Source organism: Solanum dulcamara, chromosome 10 (genome assembly GCF_947179165.1).
Source record: "Solanum dulcamara chromosome 10, daSolDulc1.2, whole genome shotgun sequence".
In the NCBI taxonomy this organism is placed as follows: Eukaryota; Viridiplantae; Streptophyta; class Magnoliopsida; order Solanales; family Solanaceae; genus Solanum; species Solanum dulcamara.
The window spans coordinates 26,498,592-26,517,281 of NC_077246.1; positions in this window are offsets into that span (position 1 = coordinate 26,498,592).

Genomic DNA, 18,690 nt, shown 5'->3' on the forward strand with positions numbered 1-18,690 from the left:
CTGATGACACACTCGAGCCACAACTCTTCAACATAGAACCAGTTAATGAGAGGAAAATGGTAGAATGACTATATGGGCCAGTGGGCGAGGGAATTTCGATACCACTTGGTAGCCAACTCTAAGGGCGAGAAAAAGCAAAACCCAAAAGGTAAGGGTACCAGCTAATGTAATTTATGGATTACAGGAAGGAATGCCCAAGGTCAAAACTTTCACAATATGACCAGGACTCCAAGACTCATTTCGCACTCCAATGTCAGATCAATCTGGAGGGAATGTTACTTGTGTATTAACGATGTTAGTCCCTGATCCTTCGATCAAAGGTTACCTACTCTGCTAAGAAGGTGTAAAATTGTAGAGTAAAAGAGTGGTAGGACCTTACGGAGTCCCCACAGCTATTATCCTAGGCAAGGGAGCCCAAGTTGTAATTGACTATCGAGAGACACAAAGATAAGTTAAGCCAAATTACCGAGATAGAATTAGTGCTACTGGTGAAGTAATACGTGGCCACGAGTGGATGAAAGATCTACCCTGACCTCGAGTGTAGGATAAGGGGGGAAAGGTAGGGTAAAACATAAGGACTAGCGAGGTAATGCTAGGATACTTTTTGTACCCTCTCATATTCTTGTAAAGGTAAAGAATGACATAAGATGATGTGTTTAGAGGATTACAAGTGGGGCTAAGGGAAATTGTGAAAAGGTTTAAGTAAAATTGACTGAACTAGCTGGTTACTACAGGATAGCGTGCTTCTATGCCAAAATATTTTTGGAATTATATTAGATCATGCTGTACAAATCAAAGAATGACTACGAGAGCCATTATATGAGGGAACTGCAGCATTATCCAGTAGCCAACCTTAAGGATTGGAAAAAAGAGAGAGAAGGACCTAAAAGATCAAATGCCAGTTAAGGTTTTAAAAAGAGTTGAGAAAGACTATACGAGGCTAATGGTTCCTAAATTATCAACATCGTTATGAACCTATTTTGTACTCTATAAGAGTAGGGTGCTATATGGGTTATTGTAAGTAGGCTAATAAATCAGCCCATTTGCTTCCAATTAAGAGTACCTATGCAGCTAATATTAGGTGGAGTTATACAACATGGAGGTAGTAAGGTTCCGTGAGGTTTTCCCAGCTAATATCTTAGATGGAAGAACTTAAGTTAAGATTAACATTTGGACATCAGTCCAAGAAGAGATCAGGAACACAAGTAGGTCTTAGTACCCCAGGTTTTCCCTCGAGCTGCTAAATAGACTAAGCATACTATCAGACGTTAGAAGATATATTGTGGACTAATATGGTTGGCTTTAAGAGTAACTAAGACGATCGCCCACCACTTATTGAATTTTCCTATGAGAAGGGCTACCATTCCAGCATTCAGATGACCCCCTATAACATATTGTAAGGCAAAGTATACAAGTCCCCCTATTGGGGAAAAAGACTAAGTTTGTAGGCCAAACAGGATTAAGCAAACTATTGACTAACAACCCAGAGTCGACCAAAATGATGTTCAGATAATCGATATCAACATTTAGAGTTCAAATTGATGATTGGATATTCATAACGGAGTCACCTAGAAAAGTAAATTTAACCCGAAATATATTAGAATGTATCAATTTACTCATAAGGTGAGGAATGTGGCTGGTAAGTTGAGCTTACCACCTTATTTGGAAACTATACGCCCATTCCATCAGATGGAGATGCTTTGCAAAGGCACTGACAAGCCACCCAGGGTATATTCTATAGATAATGTCTAGAAGATGGAATCTTGTGAGGAAAAACCTATTGCCATCTTAGATTGGCAAACTAAAAGATTGTAGATTAAAGACGTACCTTCCATCAAGATACGGTGGAAAAACCAAAACCAAAAAGAGGATGACCGGGGAAACTGAAGAGAACATGAAACATAAGTATTCACACCTGTAACCGGTGTCTGCAGGTAACCCCAACTCCGGAAACTCATATATTAAGTACTTGTATGGAAGTATGTGTTAGGGAAATGGCAAAGAATCTCCCTACGGTCTATATAAAGTTCTAAGGGAAGTTTTGTTTAACATTCGGGGATGAATGTTCTAAAGGGGGGAAGGATGTTACACCCCATACTTTTAAACTCGGAATGTCTCATAAGTTACTTAGACATTATCTTGCGAGCCGGATACGCTACGACACTATCAAACAACTCTAAGGAAGGGAGAATGTGATACCCCATAGTAGAGAAGGTTGGAAATGGAGTCATAAGAATCCGGAAGGAATTGGGGGCCAAGTAATGAGTTGTAGGAATCGATTTACCTACGTAAGCTACTAACTTGGAGGTCTTACATACTTAAGCTATTGGAGTACGTACCAAGCTTATGTAGCATGGGTTATATAGGCTCTGAAAATAAGATGAGATTATGAACCTACGAGAGGGAGCAAAATCTAGTTTCCAAACTTACGAAAGTGAAGTAAGCAGGTGACATGCAAGCACCTCAAGCAAGATAGTGACTCACCTTCCTGCTTGGGGGGTGGACCCCACTTCCACATGGAAGCATATGATTGGCCACATGGGCTGCCACGTGTCAACCTAGAGAGGGCTGCCACGTGTTAACCTAGGGGGATGCCACATGGCACCTTCTAAAGGGTTATACATGTATATATTATGATGACTATTAAATCAGTCCTCATCAAAAATTTCAGCAACATAAGAGAGGAAATACGTGAGGAGAAGAAGAGAGCAGCCATGAGCTTGCTTGGAGAAAATTAAGGTAAGTTTCCAAGTTTTTCTCCGTGAATTAATTATCTAAGGTCTTGCTCGGTCACGTGGAGGTACATATATGTATATTATTATGACTAAGAATTCATTTATTCATTTGTACACTTAGAAAAGTTGGGCAAAAATGTGAGAGAAAGAAGAGAGGAGGGCTACGGCCTAGGGGCTACCAAGGTACGCCTCCAAGATTTGCTCCATAAATTAATTATCTAAGGTATACTAAAATGAATTTAGGGTTTTAATAACATAAATTTACTGGTTGGGGCAGCAAGGAAGTGAAGCAAACAGCCCCACCAATTTTCAGCACACCAAGAGATGTTCCGAGTTGCTATTTGGCAATATTGGCCAATTTCGGGTAAGGTAAGGCTTGTCCTTTAAATTTGGAATTTATGGTATTTTTATGGAGTGTATTATACACCTTTTGTGTATATGGAAATGTGAAAATGGTATAGAAATGCTTGGCGTTGAAGACAATCCAAATTGTAGTCGTTATAGTCGAATTGTCGTCGAAGTAAGGCATTGCTCTTGTGAGTTGCTGCTTCAGGGGTGTGATGTGTTATTGCAGGGACTAAATATGTTCTAATGTGGGTTAGGGTGCTTCTGGTTTAATCCACATGACCCCCCATTGCGTATAATTAAAGGCGTTACAAAATAAAGGCTAGATGCCCTATTGTGATATCGAATTTTTGAATAAGTCGTTTGGAGTTTATGTTGTATTCTGTTGGTGTGAATTGCTGCAGGTATTTTTGTTGGTTGGCTGTAGGTATTAGGGACCTAATTTGAAATTTGGATAGGGCACATTATAGGGGAGGTGCTGCCCAATTTTCGGCGATGTCTTAGCAAATAATAGAACTAGTCGGGGAAACGACTAAGGAAATAGAATCCATTAATACTAAGGTATAACCTAGGTGCTGGAAAGTTAAGAGGGGTTCATATTCATATTACTTTCATTTTGAATAGGTTCAAAGGACGGCGAGGCAAACAGGATAAGGAATAATTCAGACAAGGTATGTGAAGCTTCTCTTGGTATGTTTTTGGTATAGGTATGTAAAGCCTATCTTTTCTCTTTTGGCATGTCTTAGATGTAAGCAGGATATGATATGAGCTTTGGGGGTAATTCCATTCCCAGGTTCTGAATATGACTTCAGGAACCCTCACTCACTTTTGAATGATTAAACTTTAAAGTAGTAAGCTGTTATCTTCAAGTCTTCTATATGACTGTATAACAATTGATTCGACTAAGCTCTTATTTGTAAAAAAAGAAAGGCTCTGAGATAACCAATGCTCGGACTGCTATTAGATATTTCACATTGGTATATGTCTAAGATTTCCAAAAACTCCTTTTTACATAGTCCTTAGTGAACGTTAGAGAGTATACGTCAGATACCTTCTGCCTTGATCCCCACGTGATAGTTCACTTGATGACTTCATTGAGTCTCAGATAATGATTTAAACTATGTTTTATTTCTCACTACTCTACTAGTGTATACTGTAACAGTTCTTCTCCGAGTCCCGGGCCGGTTGTCAGATTCGTGCAATTCACTGCATTATTCACCGAGTCCCTCGCTAGAGGACCGGCATCCGTATGTGTATATATGATGATGATGTGTTGTAATAAGGTGATGATGGCCTGGGGCCTGATACTGATACTATGATGACGTGTTGTAATAAGGTGATAAATGGCCTGGGGCCTGATACTGATACTATGATGACATATTATAATAAGGTGACGATGGCACGGGGCCTGACAGGACTGGCTATATTGAAAATTTGAGCATGCATGTTTTGTGATTCACAGAGTACTGGTACATGTTTTTGATTTGATAATTGGTTCCCCTGCTTCTCTATTTTGGATATACCTCCAGTTGTACTATGTTACGTTTTACATACTCAATATATATGTCGTACTGACCCTCTTTCTTGGGGGGCTGCGTTCATGCCTGCAGGTACAGATACGGGTTTTGGGAGTCCGTCAACTTAGGATTCTATGCAGCTCAGCTGGAAGAGGCTCCATTGTATCGGGGCCTAGTTTTTGATACTATCCACTGATGTATAACATTGTTTTGTCAATTTGGGGTACGGCGGGGGCCCTGTCCCACCATATATTGTCATTTATATTTTTAGAGGTCTACAAACATGTATATGTAGGTTGTGTATGTCAGTTTGATTCAGCTGGGTCTACTTGATATACGATATATGTGATTATGTTTTGGCAGCCTTATCGGCTTGCGTGCCTAGTCATGTTGTGAGACAAACAAAAAGGGCTACCGGTTCACGAAAATATTATTGCCTAGTGGGGCTCTGTTATGTGATATTGTCTGATTTATAGTTCAATATGACCACAACTGATAGATATGTGTACGGAGGGCCCAGGTCGGACCCCAGTCGTGGCCTATGGGGTTGGGGCATGACATAAAGAGTCATAAAAGACAAGGTAGCACCTTGCATAAACATCATAAGTAAATACTTAAAGCATACAAGTGACAACATCTAGTGAGTTCTCTTGGTCATGGTGACTATCCATAGCATATAGACGGTTTGCATCTCTGCCTACTCCTGAAGTAGACCTTCTCTGATTATCTCTATTTAGTGGTGCTGCTAAAGAAGATTTGGCTCTGTTGCCCCTATTACTTTGCCTTTCTGACCGGTAATCTCTCATGAAGTGATCTATTTGGCCATACTTTTAACAACCACTAGTGTCATTATGACGCTCCTCAATATGTAGTCTACCACACTTACCACAAGGCGGTCTGCGTGAAGAACTTTGGACCATACTACCTTACGACTATGGGCCTTGAGATTTGAAATTCTAGTAGCCTTGAGACCTATGGTCATTCTTGTTATTGGTTGCAGGTGCACTCGCTGAAGATGGGTCATAAGTAGAACACCTCTTCTGAAAGAAGGAATGGTTTCCATTACCACTTTTCTGATGGTTTTCCTCATTACCTGTGGATTTGGCCTTCCTTGTTTGGCGCTTCTCTCTATCCTTCTTCTTAGTCTCCTCAGACCAAAGACAAACTTCCTATCTTAGCTCTCACATCGAGAATTATTTCGGGAGCATACCTTGATAACTGAATAAATATAAGGCTATAATCCTTATAACTCATCCCCTCCTCTTTCAAGTTCACAAATTTCTCTTCTTTTGCCTTCCTTACTCGTAGAAACAAGTGGTCTAGGAATGCCATTTAAAACTCATCCAAGACTGTAAGCTCCACATCCTTACCTCGACTATCCTCCCATTGGTTGTACGAGACAATCACCACACCCTTTAGCTGATAGGAGACAAGTTCAATTCTCTATATCTCCATAACATGCATTCCTTTAGGATTTCCCACATGTCATCAATAAAATTCTCAAAATCCTTCTCAACTTTGGACCTAAATACTAGTGAGTTCATCCTCAGAAAGTCACAACTTCTATTAGCAGCAGATGACTCTTTAGAACTATAGATTAGAGCAGGGGTACTCTAACAGCTATGGAACCTCTTGAGTTTCATTCTCAATCTCGTTTTTGGATTTTTGGGCTCTATTCCGATTCAGTATTTTAGAATGTGGTGGAATCTAATTCTCAATGATATTCCTCTAGCTCAAAGTTCTTTTGGAAGGCATGATCTCAAATTGTGGAACACACGAATTAGAAAGAGATTTCATTGAGTTAAACTCTATAGCACGAACTGGAGTATGAAAGAAGTGAAACAATTCCTAAAAGATATGTAGCCTCTCTATTATAGATGTTGTGTGCTTCACACTGTTAAGAAAGACTCTACTAGGCTCGAATTCATAGACATCCAAGGAGTTTTGAACTCTAGGCTCTAATACCATGTTTGTGATGCCCTGAGTCTACACCCTAGGCATGACCGGCACTTATAAACCATTATTGATTTCTAAGCGAACCCTTGGCCTGATTAACTCACTAAGTAGAAGAATTTAACTCATAAAAGAGACTCAGATGGAAACAATGAATATATGCAAACTTAAAAATCTCAGTTTAAAACTCAAAGTTCCAATATATGTGATATATAACTCAATATTTTTAAAATGTAACTCAAAATGAATAAGAAGGAAAAAACTCAAACTACGTCTGACTAGTCTATGAAGCTTCTAAAATATTAACTCTAAATAAGTACCAGGATAGGCCCATATTTCACGACCCAACCTCGTAGGCCATGACTGGGGTCTGACCTGGACCCCCATATACTTAATTATCAGATGCAACAATCAATATACGAACTATACATAAGAACCCCAGTGGGTCACAATATTTTCATATACTTGTAGCCTCTTTTATTTGTATCTTATCATGAAAGGGTGTGCAAGCCGACAAGGCTGCCATAGTATCTTGATATTTATAATACATCACGTAGACATAACTGAACAAAACTTACATGTATAACCCACACACATGTCTATAGACCTCTAAGAATATTAATAGTAATATATGGCGGGACAGGGCCCCCGCTGTACCCTTGAATAAATAAATATATACATTAGAAGGTCAGCACCAGAATCTAGGCTCCAAAGCAGTGGAGCACTTCCGACATAGCTGAGTGGAAATCCTAAGATGGCGGTTCCCCAAAATGAACATCTGTACCTGCGGGCATAAAACGCAGCCCCCTGAGGAAAGGGGGTCAGTACGATATATGTACTGAGTATATAAAGCATAAAATATCATAACTGAGACATCAGCTGAAATAGGGATGCAGGGGGCAAGTATAACATTTAGCCATCTACCGTACCTACATCTTATAAAATAAAGGCATACATGCTATCATCACGTACTGTATCCAGCCTATTTGGGGACTTGTGTAATAACTACATCATCTATCATGATAGGTATATATATGCCATTAGCGCTGTAGAACGTACATCTCAATCCATGTATATACAAAGTACACGCCAATGAACGACGGCCCGATCCATATATCTTATAATAATGCCGAGGAACAATGGCCCAATCCGTATATTACGTAACAATGCCGAGGAACGATGGCCCGATCCGTATATCATGTAAAAATACCGAGGAATGATGGCCCGATCCGTATATTATGTAACAATGCTGACGTACGATGGCCCTATCCGTAAACAACACAACATGCTATGGAACGTATGACCCGATCCTTACATAGCAAAATGTATCGAGGTACGTTTGGCCTGATCCATATAAATCATAATGCATTTACGTGCACGTAAAACTCTGTAACATATCAAACATCCCTTAGATATCACCATAAAGCTGTTCAAGAGCCCCTAGGTATAGGAGATTACACATTCTATCACTATTCAGCCTATAGAAGGCTCGAGGGTCATAGTTCAACTACTTTAAGACCTTTGTCATTCAAAAGTGAGTACAAGTCATGAGTTACATCCAGAATCTATAAATAGGGCTATATACAAATCCATACTCTATAGTACCTATAGTCTAGTCTTTCTAGAAGTAGGAAAAGACAAGCTTTACATGTACCACTTCCTATCACATGGAAGACTTGAAAAGTAATAACTCAACTTGTTAAAGGAGTTCTAATCAGTAGGAAGTGAAGAAGAGCCTTAACTCACACTCAGAGTTTTAAGAGTGGAATAACTTCAAACTTCATATACATAATACTTACATCTAAGTCATTCCAAAAGAGAGGAAGAATAACTTTACATACAATACTTTTTAGCATATAGAAGACTTGAGGAATGGAAGCTTAACTACTTTAAGAGTCTTAACATTTAACAGTGAACACGAATTATGAATCATGAATCCTGTTCAGAGCTTATGAATAGAATTACCCCAAGATTTATACACATATCATTTTCCACTTAAATCTAAGACATGCCCAAAAGAAAAGAGAGACAGGCTTTACATACCTTTTACAGACTTCTCTTAACCACTTTCACGTCGTCGCCCTCCAAACCTAGTTAACATGGAAGCAATGCAAGTATAAATAACCCTTGGCCTTCCATCACCTTAGGATACACATGAGTATTCATAGAACTCAACCCCTTGTTCTCCTTCTCGACTAGTTCCTTAACTAGTTAAGGAGTTAACGGAAATTGGGCAGCATCTACCGTATAATATGCCCTATCCGAATTTCCAATTACACTATTAATAACTACAGCTAACCAACAACAACAACCATCAGCATACACACAAGTAATTAACTTCAACATTACATAATACAAACCCCCAAAAAACTTGCTCAAAACTATCAAAACGTGAATTCTGGACAGCCTACTATCTTGTATTGTCGCTTAGTTTTAAAGGGGTAATTGGGGTAAACAGGCTTTGTGTCCTCAATAAAAGTTATATACATGTGTCTTAGGGTCTCATATATTTTCGAATCACCCCTACATCAATTCCATAAAAAACGATATGACCAAAATACCAACAGCAGCCCGTGTGGAATTTCCAAAATAAAATCTGGGCAGCACCTCACCTATACTTCATCATCCTTTTTCAAGAAGATAAAAGAAAAAATGGGTTTTAGAGTCCAAATAAAAGTTATATCACTATGAAATATCTTTCCAAAACATCTTGAATCACTAGAAATAAAGTTTTACACAAGGAGTTATACTAGTATTACTAACAACAGTCCCATTCTAAAAACGGGTTTGTTGACAAGAACGAGAACCTCCTTGAAACCCCAACTATAAATTTTATGTTGTTAAACATCGTCATATCACCGTAGGATACCTTAAATAATTAATTAATGAAACAAAATCGGGCCTTACCTTTTTTCTTGAAGCAACCCGTAGCCCTCCTCTCTTGCTCTTCAACTTTTCCTCTCAACTCTCTCTTATTTTTCTAAGTTGTAAAGATGAACAAATAAAGTCTTATTTATCCATACATATATATACACCCTTTTGGAGAGTGAAACATGTCAACCCCTAAGGGCGACACGTGTCACAATCTTAGGCAGCCACATCACCTCATGCAACCAATCCTATGCTGCCACATGGCCATGTGGGACCCACCCCAAGTAGGTGCATCACCTGCTTGCTTCCGAGTAGGTGCTACACCTCCTTCTGCCTCTTCCATGGGTTCATAGTCTCATCTCACTTTAAGAACCTCCAAGTTGGTAGCTTATGCAAGTAGATCGAGTCCTACAACTCATTACTTGTCCTCCAACTCCGTTTCAATCCTTATAACTCTATTTCCAACCTTCACTACTATGGAGCATCACATCCTCCCTTCCTTAGAGTTATTTGATAATATTAGAATTAATATTGATCACATGGCACCTTTCAAGATGCTTAAGAAAGCGTTCTGAAGTACAAAAGTACGGGGTATAACACCATAGCTACCTCAAATACTATTATTGAATACTAGAAAGTAAAGATTCGAGAGCTCTTCTGAATGCAAATAAGTCTCAACGTAATGCTTGATAGAAGTCTTATGTTCAATGATTAACCAGTTGAGGATCTCCATCACCAGAATAAGCATCATAAAATGGCGTCGGTACATGGAATGTATGCAATATAAAAACCTGAAGAGAAACTTACTAAATATACTCAACTCAACTCAACTGATAGAAAACAACTCTGAAAAATAGCTTAACTTAATAAAACATCCAACATATGTAAAAGAATGCTTAAAAATATAAATATGTAAATGCAACTCAGTGTATGAAAATATAATACTTTACTATTGGGGAGTTTCTCTAACCGTTAACCGTCACTTATGAGTTACGTGGTGATACTATGAGCTGTTGTCATTGCCACAACCATCCAATACATTGCCAGGGTAAGGGACACAAACGCATCTCTAGATCCAATAAAAGACCTATTTTGGGACTATGAGGAGTCTCCCAAATGAACGGTACGATCCTATCCTATGTTGGCTACGTAGTTGATGGGGTTCGAGTTGTTTTATACTCTTACCCAAATCGGTGCTCAATACTACTACAAAACATATAGTTTACTATGCTCATATATCAAATGAGTTTATTTACTCAATTAACTCATTTAGTTTCTTTTGGACTCAGCTCAAAACTCAACTCATCTCTTCTTTTTAAAAGTAGATAAAATCTCAACTCAATGAATGCTTTTTAAAAGCATAATTTACTTTTCAACTCAATCTCAAAAATAAATGTGTAGCTGTATATACACTAAAGCTCAAAATAATAATTAAGAGACTTCTCAAACTCAACTCATACACAAATTTATAATAAAGGGACTTCTCAAACTCCACTCATGCTCAAACGCTTTCTCACTTAAATGATGAAAATAATCATTCTTTAACTTCAGAAATACAATAACAATTAATGCAAAGCTCAACTAGGGTTCATGTGAATGCAAACATGAATCCATAATCTCAAACATTCAAGTCAACAAAGTATAATCAAATATATACGAGAACTCAATAAGAAATTATATAGATAAATCAAGAATTAACTTTTCCGAAATTGAAACTCAAACTCAAAACTCAACTTGATTGTACAAAGATGTAGGCCATGAGGAAAACTTAGTCCAACTTTATGATAGCCTTACATACGTGGAACAAAGATTATCTAAAGCAAAATTCAAAAATCTTACTTGAAACTCTTGAATTCTAGCTCTTCTCCTTCTCTCTAATACTTGCTCTCAAAAATTTCTAAGTGTTAATGAGAGAAAAACCTCATTGGGTGCTGATAAGGGACTGATTTTAGTCTCAAAATTACTTGGGTTAATTTTAGAAATGGTGGGAAAAAGACTAGAATGACCCTTATTTAAATGGGCTAGGCCGTCTATGGTTCTCTTCCTATGTACCGTAGGAACTCCTACGGATTGTAAAGTCCCTATTTTAGGACTTGCGGTTTAATTATTGGACTCACTAAAAATTGGACAAGTGGGTCTATGACCAACTTCTATGGATCGTAGACTCCATGATAGGTCATAAGGGACCATATGTGGGACCATCTAGAAATTGGGCTTGGGGTCTATGGGCCCTTATCTAAGTCTCATGCAAATTCCTACGAATCGCAAAACCCATTCATAGAAACCTTGTGCACATTCCAATAGCTCCTGGAATGTGACGCTAAAGTCTACATCTGATTCCTACGGGTCATTGGACATGATACGTCTAGTAAATATGATTCGTAGGAATGGACTTTTGATTCTGAAAATTTTCTTAAATGTTGGGAGACTCTAAAAGTCCCACCTATGATTCATAGCAGCTCCTACGGGTAATAGGTCCCATTTGTGTGCCACTGATCAACTCACTTCTCAGTTTTTTCTCTTGATCTTCGTACTTGATCTAGGCTAAAATGGTACGGGGTGTTACAACTGGTGACACCAGGTCCTTGTTGGTTTCGTGTATAGTTTTTTTCTTTCTTGGTCACTTTTGGGAACGGTTTCTATATTTTGTATAGTGTTGCATATCTATATTATGTGTCCCTTTATATATTTCTAAATCTTCTTTTCGAATATTTCATTTCTTTTTATTTTGTCTTTTACTTTGGGTTTAGGTTTGCCTATTTGGCGGATCGTAATAAGCGCCATCATGGCCCGATTTAGGTTCATAATAGTGTGTCAGATTGTGGATTGAAAAAAATAGTATTGTCATGCATGATATTTTATGTTCTGACATTCCACTCTGTTGCAGGGTGGAGAGATAAGTTACTATATGTTCACCGCAATGTTGAAGACTAACACAAATTGGAGAAAACTTTCAAGACCACTATTCACAAGAACGATATAATAGTCTCAACTTGAAAGTAATGGAGGATGGATCTTCACAAGTGAACAATTAGACCCGATTACTGAAGTCAGAGTATGATATTTTTGATAACAGAACTCACCTCTTGCCTTTCTAAATAATTCTTCTCTTTCAACTATTATTTTGTCATTTTGTTGTTTGTTTGATTTCTTCCTGGATGGTGGATAAAAATAAGGTATTCAGGTTCTGAACATTCATATGTTCTTTGAGTTGTATCATGTTGTATTTCTTTTTTATTTCTTTTTTTTTGGATCATATTAGTAAATACGGTTAAAGATAGTAAGGTGATTATTATGTGGTTATTTATAGACATATGTATGTTCGAACATTTTCATTACAGAGATTTATTATTTAATGATAAACCATTTCAAATTTAAAATCGTACTCTTGATCATTCTTACTACTTTTAATTTTTCTTTCATTGCATATGACAATTTGCAAGCACGTCGATTAATAGATAGGAAACCATCCAAGGCTCCTTCTTTTGGCACATTAGTTTCTCATGAATGTGTTGATCCTTTATTTTACAATAATTATTGAAATATACGATATAGTTTGATTCCAGGACAAATATTACTTTCATTCTTGCCTAACATTTCTTCAATTCGTGATACATATGCAATTTTTCGACATTTATTTCCAAGACTATCATTCAAAATATTTTGCGTTAACAAATTCATAAATCACAGTGTCAATTAATTACAAGAACTATATCGCCTCATTAATTAATTGAGTCTCATTACATATATACGTTTGATATGCTTTTGAGTCTCTTTAGTTATTTTTATTATTGGAAAAGGAATGAAAAAGTAACTTTGACATTTTCTTGAAAAAAAATGAACCGGTGAGAAAGAAGTAAAAAAGAAGAAAAAGGAGAAAATGTAAATATTAAAAAAAAATGTATGGTTTCACCAAAAGGATAAGTTGCACTAAAATATTTAATAAATTTAGACTTGAGGACTAATATTTTTTTAATTATTATAAAATTAGTTTTTTATGACAGTGCAAAGTGCGGACAAATATACTGGTTAGATATAATTTTAAATTTCTTAAATCTAATTGTGAATAGAAACAATAAGTTATTTATAATCTTCCCATATTTCATAGTATTGAAATCTTTCTAGCATGTTCTCCTTAGAAAAACAATGAATAATTTTTTAAAAAAATTATTATGCATTAATTTTCTCCTTTTTTTAAATCCATTTTTTACATCTTATTCCAATTTTGTTTTAATATTTAATAAATGGTCCACATTACCTCTGACCTACAAATTGTCCCACAAATTACTCCAATTTTGTGTTAGATACTCTTTGTATTTGCTCATTAAATTAATATTGAATTAACGAGTCGCTAAATATCTCGATGAACCACAGTACAATCAATAAATGTTAAATAATAACGATCCGATTTATCAAGTCATGATTGCACCTACTCCAACCTAACAGTAGGTAAGCCTAACCGATAGGCAAGAGTCAAAAGCAACGTGCTATCAAGCGGAAGATAAAAAACATTGGTATACATCCATAAAACCATCCCTAAGACCTGACATCAATCGATATTCGAGCATCTAATCAAAATAAGAGCACAAGGCTTTTACAAATACATAAATTAAAACTAAATGTCTTAGAAGTCAAGTAAAGACTAGTCCTAGGCCAAGTAGATGGAAACTGGCAACTCCGAATGCTAGGAGCTCACCAAATCAGTTAATGAAAAGCTACTCTGCATAAGTCGAAATTATCAGCGATAACCTGTACTAAGATCTGCGAGATGCAGAAGTGTAGTATGAGTACCAAATGAATGGTACTCAATAGGCATAGGCCAACTGAGTTCCAAAAATAAAGCATGTATAAATAACATATAAACAAGGTAAGTACAACACAAGTAACTTTACAAGAGCTAACACAAGGTAGAACAGGAAATTAGAGCAAATAAATAGAATACATGAAGAAAAGGAACAGAGTCAAGGAACATACTTGAAAGACAAAGTCAACAACCTATTTACAATAAGATTGCATCATAGAAGTCAACAAATCTAAAACGGAATACCGATGATCACCGCTAGTCACATAATCAGCTAAGGACTATACCAACTCAACCTAGCAGGAAATACTAACAAAAAATCAAGACTAAGACCCCCTATAAACAAATGACAAATACAACATAAGATAAGAACAATTGTAATCAAATAATAACTGACCGAATTTCCATACCCTCGGAAGGTAAAAACAAGACAAACATACCACTGGACCGCATAAAATCGGCGTACCAAATAGCAAAAAAAAGGATATTGGTGATAGGTGACATGAATGAATGGAAGTTATAGTAAAAATAGTAACATCATCGGTGTCTCATAGAAATCATCACTATCCAAGTGTATAGATCCATTCCGGCCTTTGACCTGCCAGGTAGGACCCATGTAGCTTCCTAATCTGATTCAGTGGTACATAGGCCACAGGAGCCCATAGAGGATGCAAAAACTCCAGATACACTGGTTGGGTCTGAACTAGGTCTTATACATAACACATAATATCCCTATCATGGTACCAGAGTATGAGTACCCAAGTCGTTGCACCGAATATCAATAAAAAGCTAAGTGCATCCTTGATTCCTCTAATATTTCTAGTAGAAATGGAGTACGTCATCGACCCCTCATAAGTTTTAAAACCAGTGTGTCCAAGTGATCCAGACGGTATGAATCCTATTAAAACAAGTTTAAAAATAGTAAAAGTATGAGAATGTGCCTTCTCAAAAACAATAGTAAAAATCCAATGAAGGGATCGGAATCGTACCACAAAATACGTAAAAATGCTAAATCACTGCAAGCATGCCATCACCAACATCAAAACAAGGTACACTCAATCAGAAATGTAATACCAACTCCTACCACACTACCAAGGCAAAGAAAACCATACCTAGGATCCATTCGCTCCTCGAACACGGCCTTGGGCCCAATAATATAACACTAGAGCTGGTAACTGCTCATCAAGGAGCTCCTCCCAAATTTTCCCATCAGCATGTATATACAAAGAACTGTCTATCCTAGATAGATGATCAGCAATCTGGTTCTCCTTGCCTTTCTTGTCCTTTATTTCAAGGTTAAACTCTTGGAGTAGCAAGATCCACCTAATCAATCACAGTTTTACCTTTATTTTTTTAAAGAGGTACCTCATAGGTGCATGATCAGTATAAAAACAAATTTAGTACCTACCAACAATGACCTGAGTTTTTAAAAGTATAGACCAAAGTGATCACCTCTTTTTCTATTATAGAGTAGTTGGTTTGTGTTGAATCTAGTGTCTTACTCATATAATAAGTAGAGTGAAGCACCTTCTCCTTCCTCTAGCCTAAAACTACGCCTTTACTACATTGCTTGCATCACACATCCACTTGGATAGTAGCACCTAATTAGGAGTAATCAAAATTGGCGCCTTTATTAGATTTCTCTTAAGTGCCTCAAACGCCCGAATGCAACTCTCAACAAACTCAAACTACACCTCCTTCTCCAATAAACTACACATAGGTCTTACAGTCTTAGAGAAATTCTTGATCAACCTTCTATAGAATACAGCATGGCAATTGAGACTCCTCACCCCTTTCACAGACACTAGGAGAGGCAACTTCTCAATCACTTCCACTTTTGCACAATCATCTTCTAGCTCTTTCTTCTAAACTTTATGGCCAAGAAAAATTGCTTATTTTACCAATAAATGGAATTTCTCCCAGTTCAAGACCAAATTGGTTTCCTTATATCGAGCCAACACTCGATCCAAATTCCACAGGCACTTATCAAATAAAAACACAAAAATATATAAATCATCCATAAAAATCTGTGCAAATTCCTCTACTGTGTCATAAAAGATAACCATCATACATCTCTGAAAAGTGGCCAGAGCATTGCATAACCCCAATGGAATATGCTTGAAAGCATGTGTTCCATAAGGGCAAGTGAAGGTAGTCTTCTCCTGATCCTCTGGAGCAATCACAATCTGATTGTAGCCCGAATAGCCTTCTAAAAAACAATAACACTCTTTCCCTACCAACCTATCTAACAGTTGATCAATAAAGCACTAGATAATGATTTGTGCACAACACTAACATTGGCTTAAGGCGGTGATGAATAATATTGTCCGTAAAGAGGTGATTAAGTGGCTAGATCCAGGTATTGTGTACCAACAAGTATACCTCAAATGGGAAGGAAGAGCTTTCAACTCCAGCTTGGGTGCTTCTTTAATTGATGGATTGGGTGGAGGACCTAACACTTTGTTCAATGGCTCCACAACATTTCTCTTAATCATTATATTTGCCACATACAGACTCTCCAACGACTCATTAGCTTCTGCATCTCCATAAATATCCTGGACCACCAACACTCTCTCAAAAGGTCCTTTTACTATATGTACTTAGCTTCCACCTCTTACATACAGACTCTCCAAAGACTCATTAGCTTCTGCATCCCCATAAATATCCTGGACCACCAACACTCTCTCAAAAGGTCCTTTCACTATGTGTACTTAGCTTCCACCTCTTGATCAATAATAATGATAGTTGATAGCTGCTCGTAGATTGCAGACAACATCATTTCCTTGTACACATCAAACACTCTACTATATCATGAGCCCTCATTGTCGACAGACCTACACCAACATTAATCAAAGCTCTTCAAGTGGATAAAATGGGATGTCCCAAAATAAATGGAACTTCTGGATTAGGTTCAAAATCTAGGATTACAAATTCCATACGAAAGATGAGAGATCCCACTTGGACTACTACATCCTCTATAATCCCGTCTTTCCTAGCCATAGAACGGTCTACAAGTTGCAATAATATGTTAGTCAGCTTTAAATTTCCCAATCCTAACTTCTTCAACATAGACGTAGGAATCAGGATTATGATGGCTCCCAAGTTATACAAACCCCTATCATTTATACATTTCCTGATTGTGATCTGCAGTGTAAAGCTCCCTTGATCTTTCTTCTTTTCTTGCAATTTGTTTTGAATCCTAGAACTGCACTCTTCATTAAGCGACACTATTTCATACTCTGCCACCTACTCTTTTTTGCAACAATATCCTTTGCATACTTGACATACTTAGGAATGTCATCCAATACATCAATGAGAGGCAAGTTAACATGTACTTGCTTAAGTAGCTCAATAAACTTACAAAACATTCATCCTCCTTTTGCTTTTTGAATTTCTACAGGAATGTTGGATGTGGTCTAACCTTGGTCTACTCATTAGGTCTCGGTGAACTAGGCCCAGCTTTACTATTTACCTTTTCTTTACCCTTATCTACATCCATTGATTTTTTAGGAGCTAATTCTTCCAATAGACGGCCACTACGGGTACCTATGACATTCACCTTATTTGGGTTTGGGTTAGTATTACCTGGAAAATCCCCTTGTAGGCTAGAGTTCTAAGGAATATCAAACTGTCCAAACTGCTTCTCCAACTTCTGTGTAGCCAACTGATTATTACAAACATCTTCAGCTATCTTAATTTGATTCAGCATATCTTCTACACTCATACTACGCTGATTTCCATTTTTCTTATTTGCCTGGCTCTATTACTGATACTGGTTTCTACCACCCTGTGGCCTAATCTCATTTTGCCCCTAGTTTTGAGCTTAATTACCACCCCACCATAAGTTAGGATGGTTCCCCCAACTAGAATTATAGGTGTTGCCATAATCTTTATGCCTTCCACTTCTTTGAGCATTCCCAAACAAATTTATAAACTCTGGATTTGCACCACAATATTTAAAAGCATGCTCACCATTGTCGCACACTTCGCACTATAATTTTTGCTCCTGTACCACGTTAACCTATTGCTACCCCAACCTAAATTGTTGAACTGGGGGGTCATCATGTTGTACATGTCCCGCTATCCAGGCAGTCAAAGAAGTGACTACATCAACTTCAAGTACCCCGGTTGTCTTCTGCACCACTTGTATGTTACTTAATCCATTCCATTAAGGATTCCCTTGTAGATACTATTTAATAGAGTGACCAGCTTTGAATAAGTCTTCTCCAATGGTTGTCCACATGCAGCTGAATGAAGAAGAATCTTAGTGTTAGTTTCCAAGACCTCAATGAAGGTATGGACCAACACTTCATTAGTTTGGTGATGATGTGAATAACTTATAAATATAGAGTTGAAGCTATCCCAATCCTAGTATAAGTTCTCTCATCCCCTCTATTTGAAACATAAAATCTCACTTCGTAAGATAGGTTCTTTCCCAGAGGGAAAAATCTTATCAAGAACTTGCGCT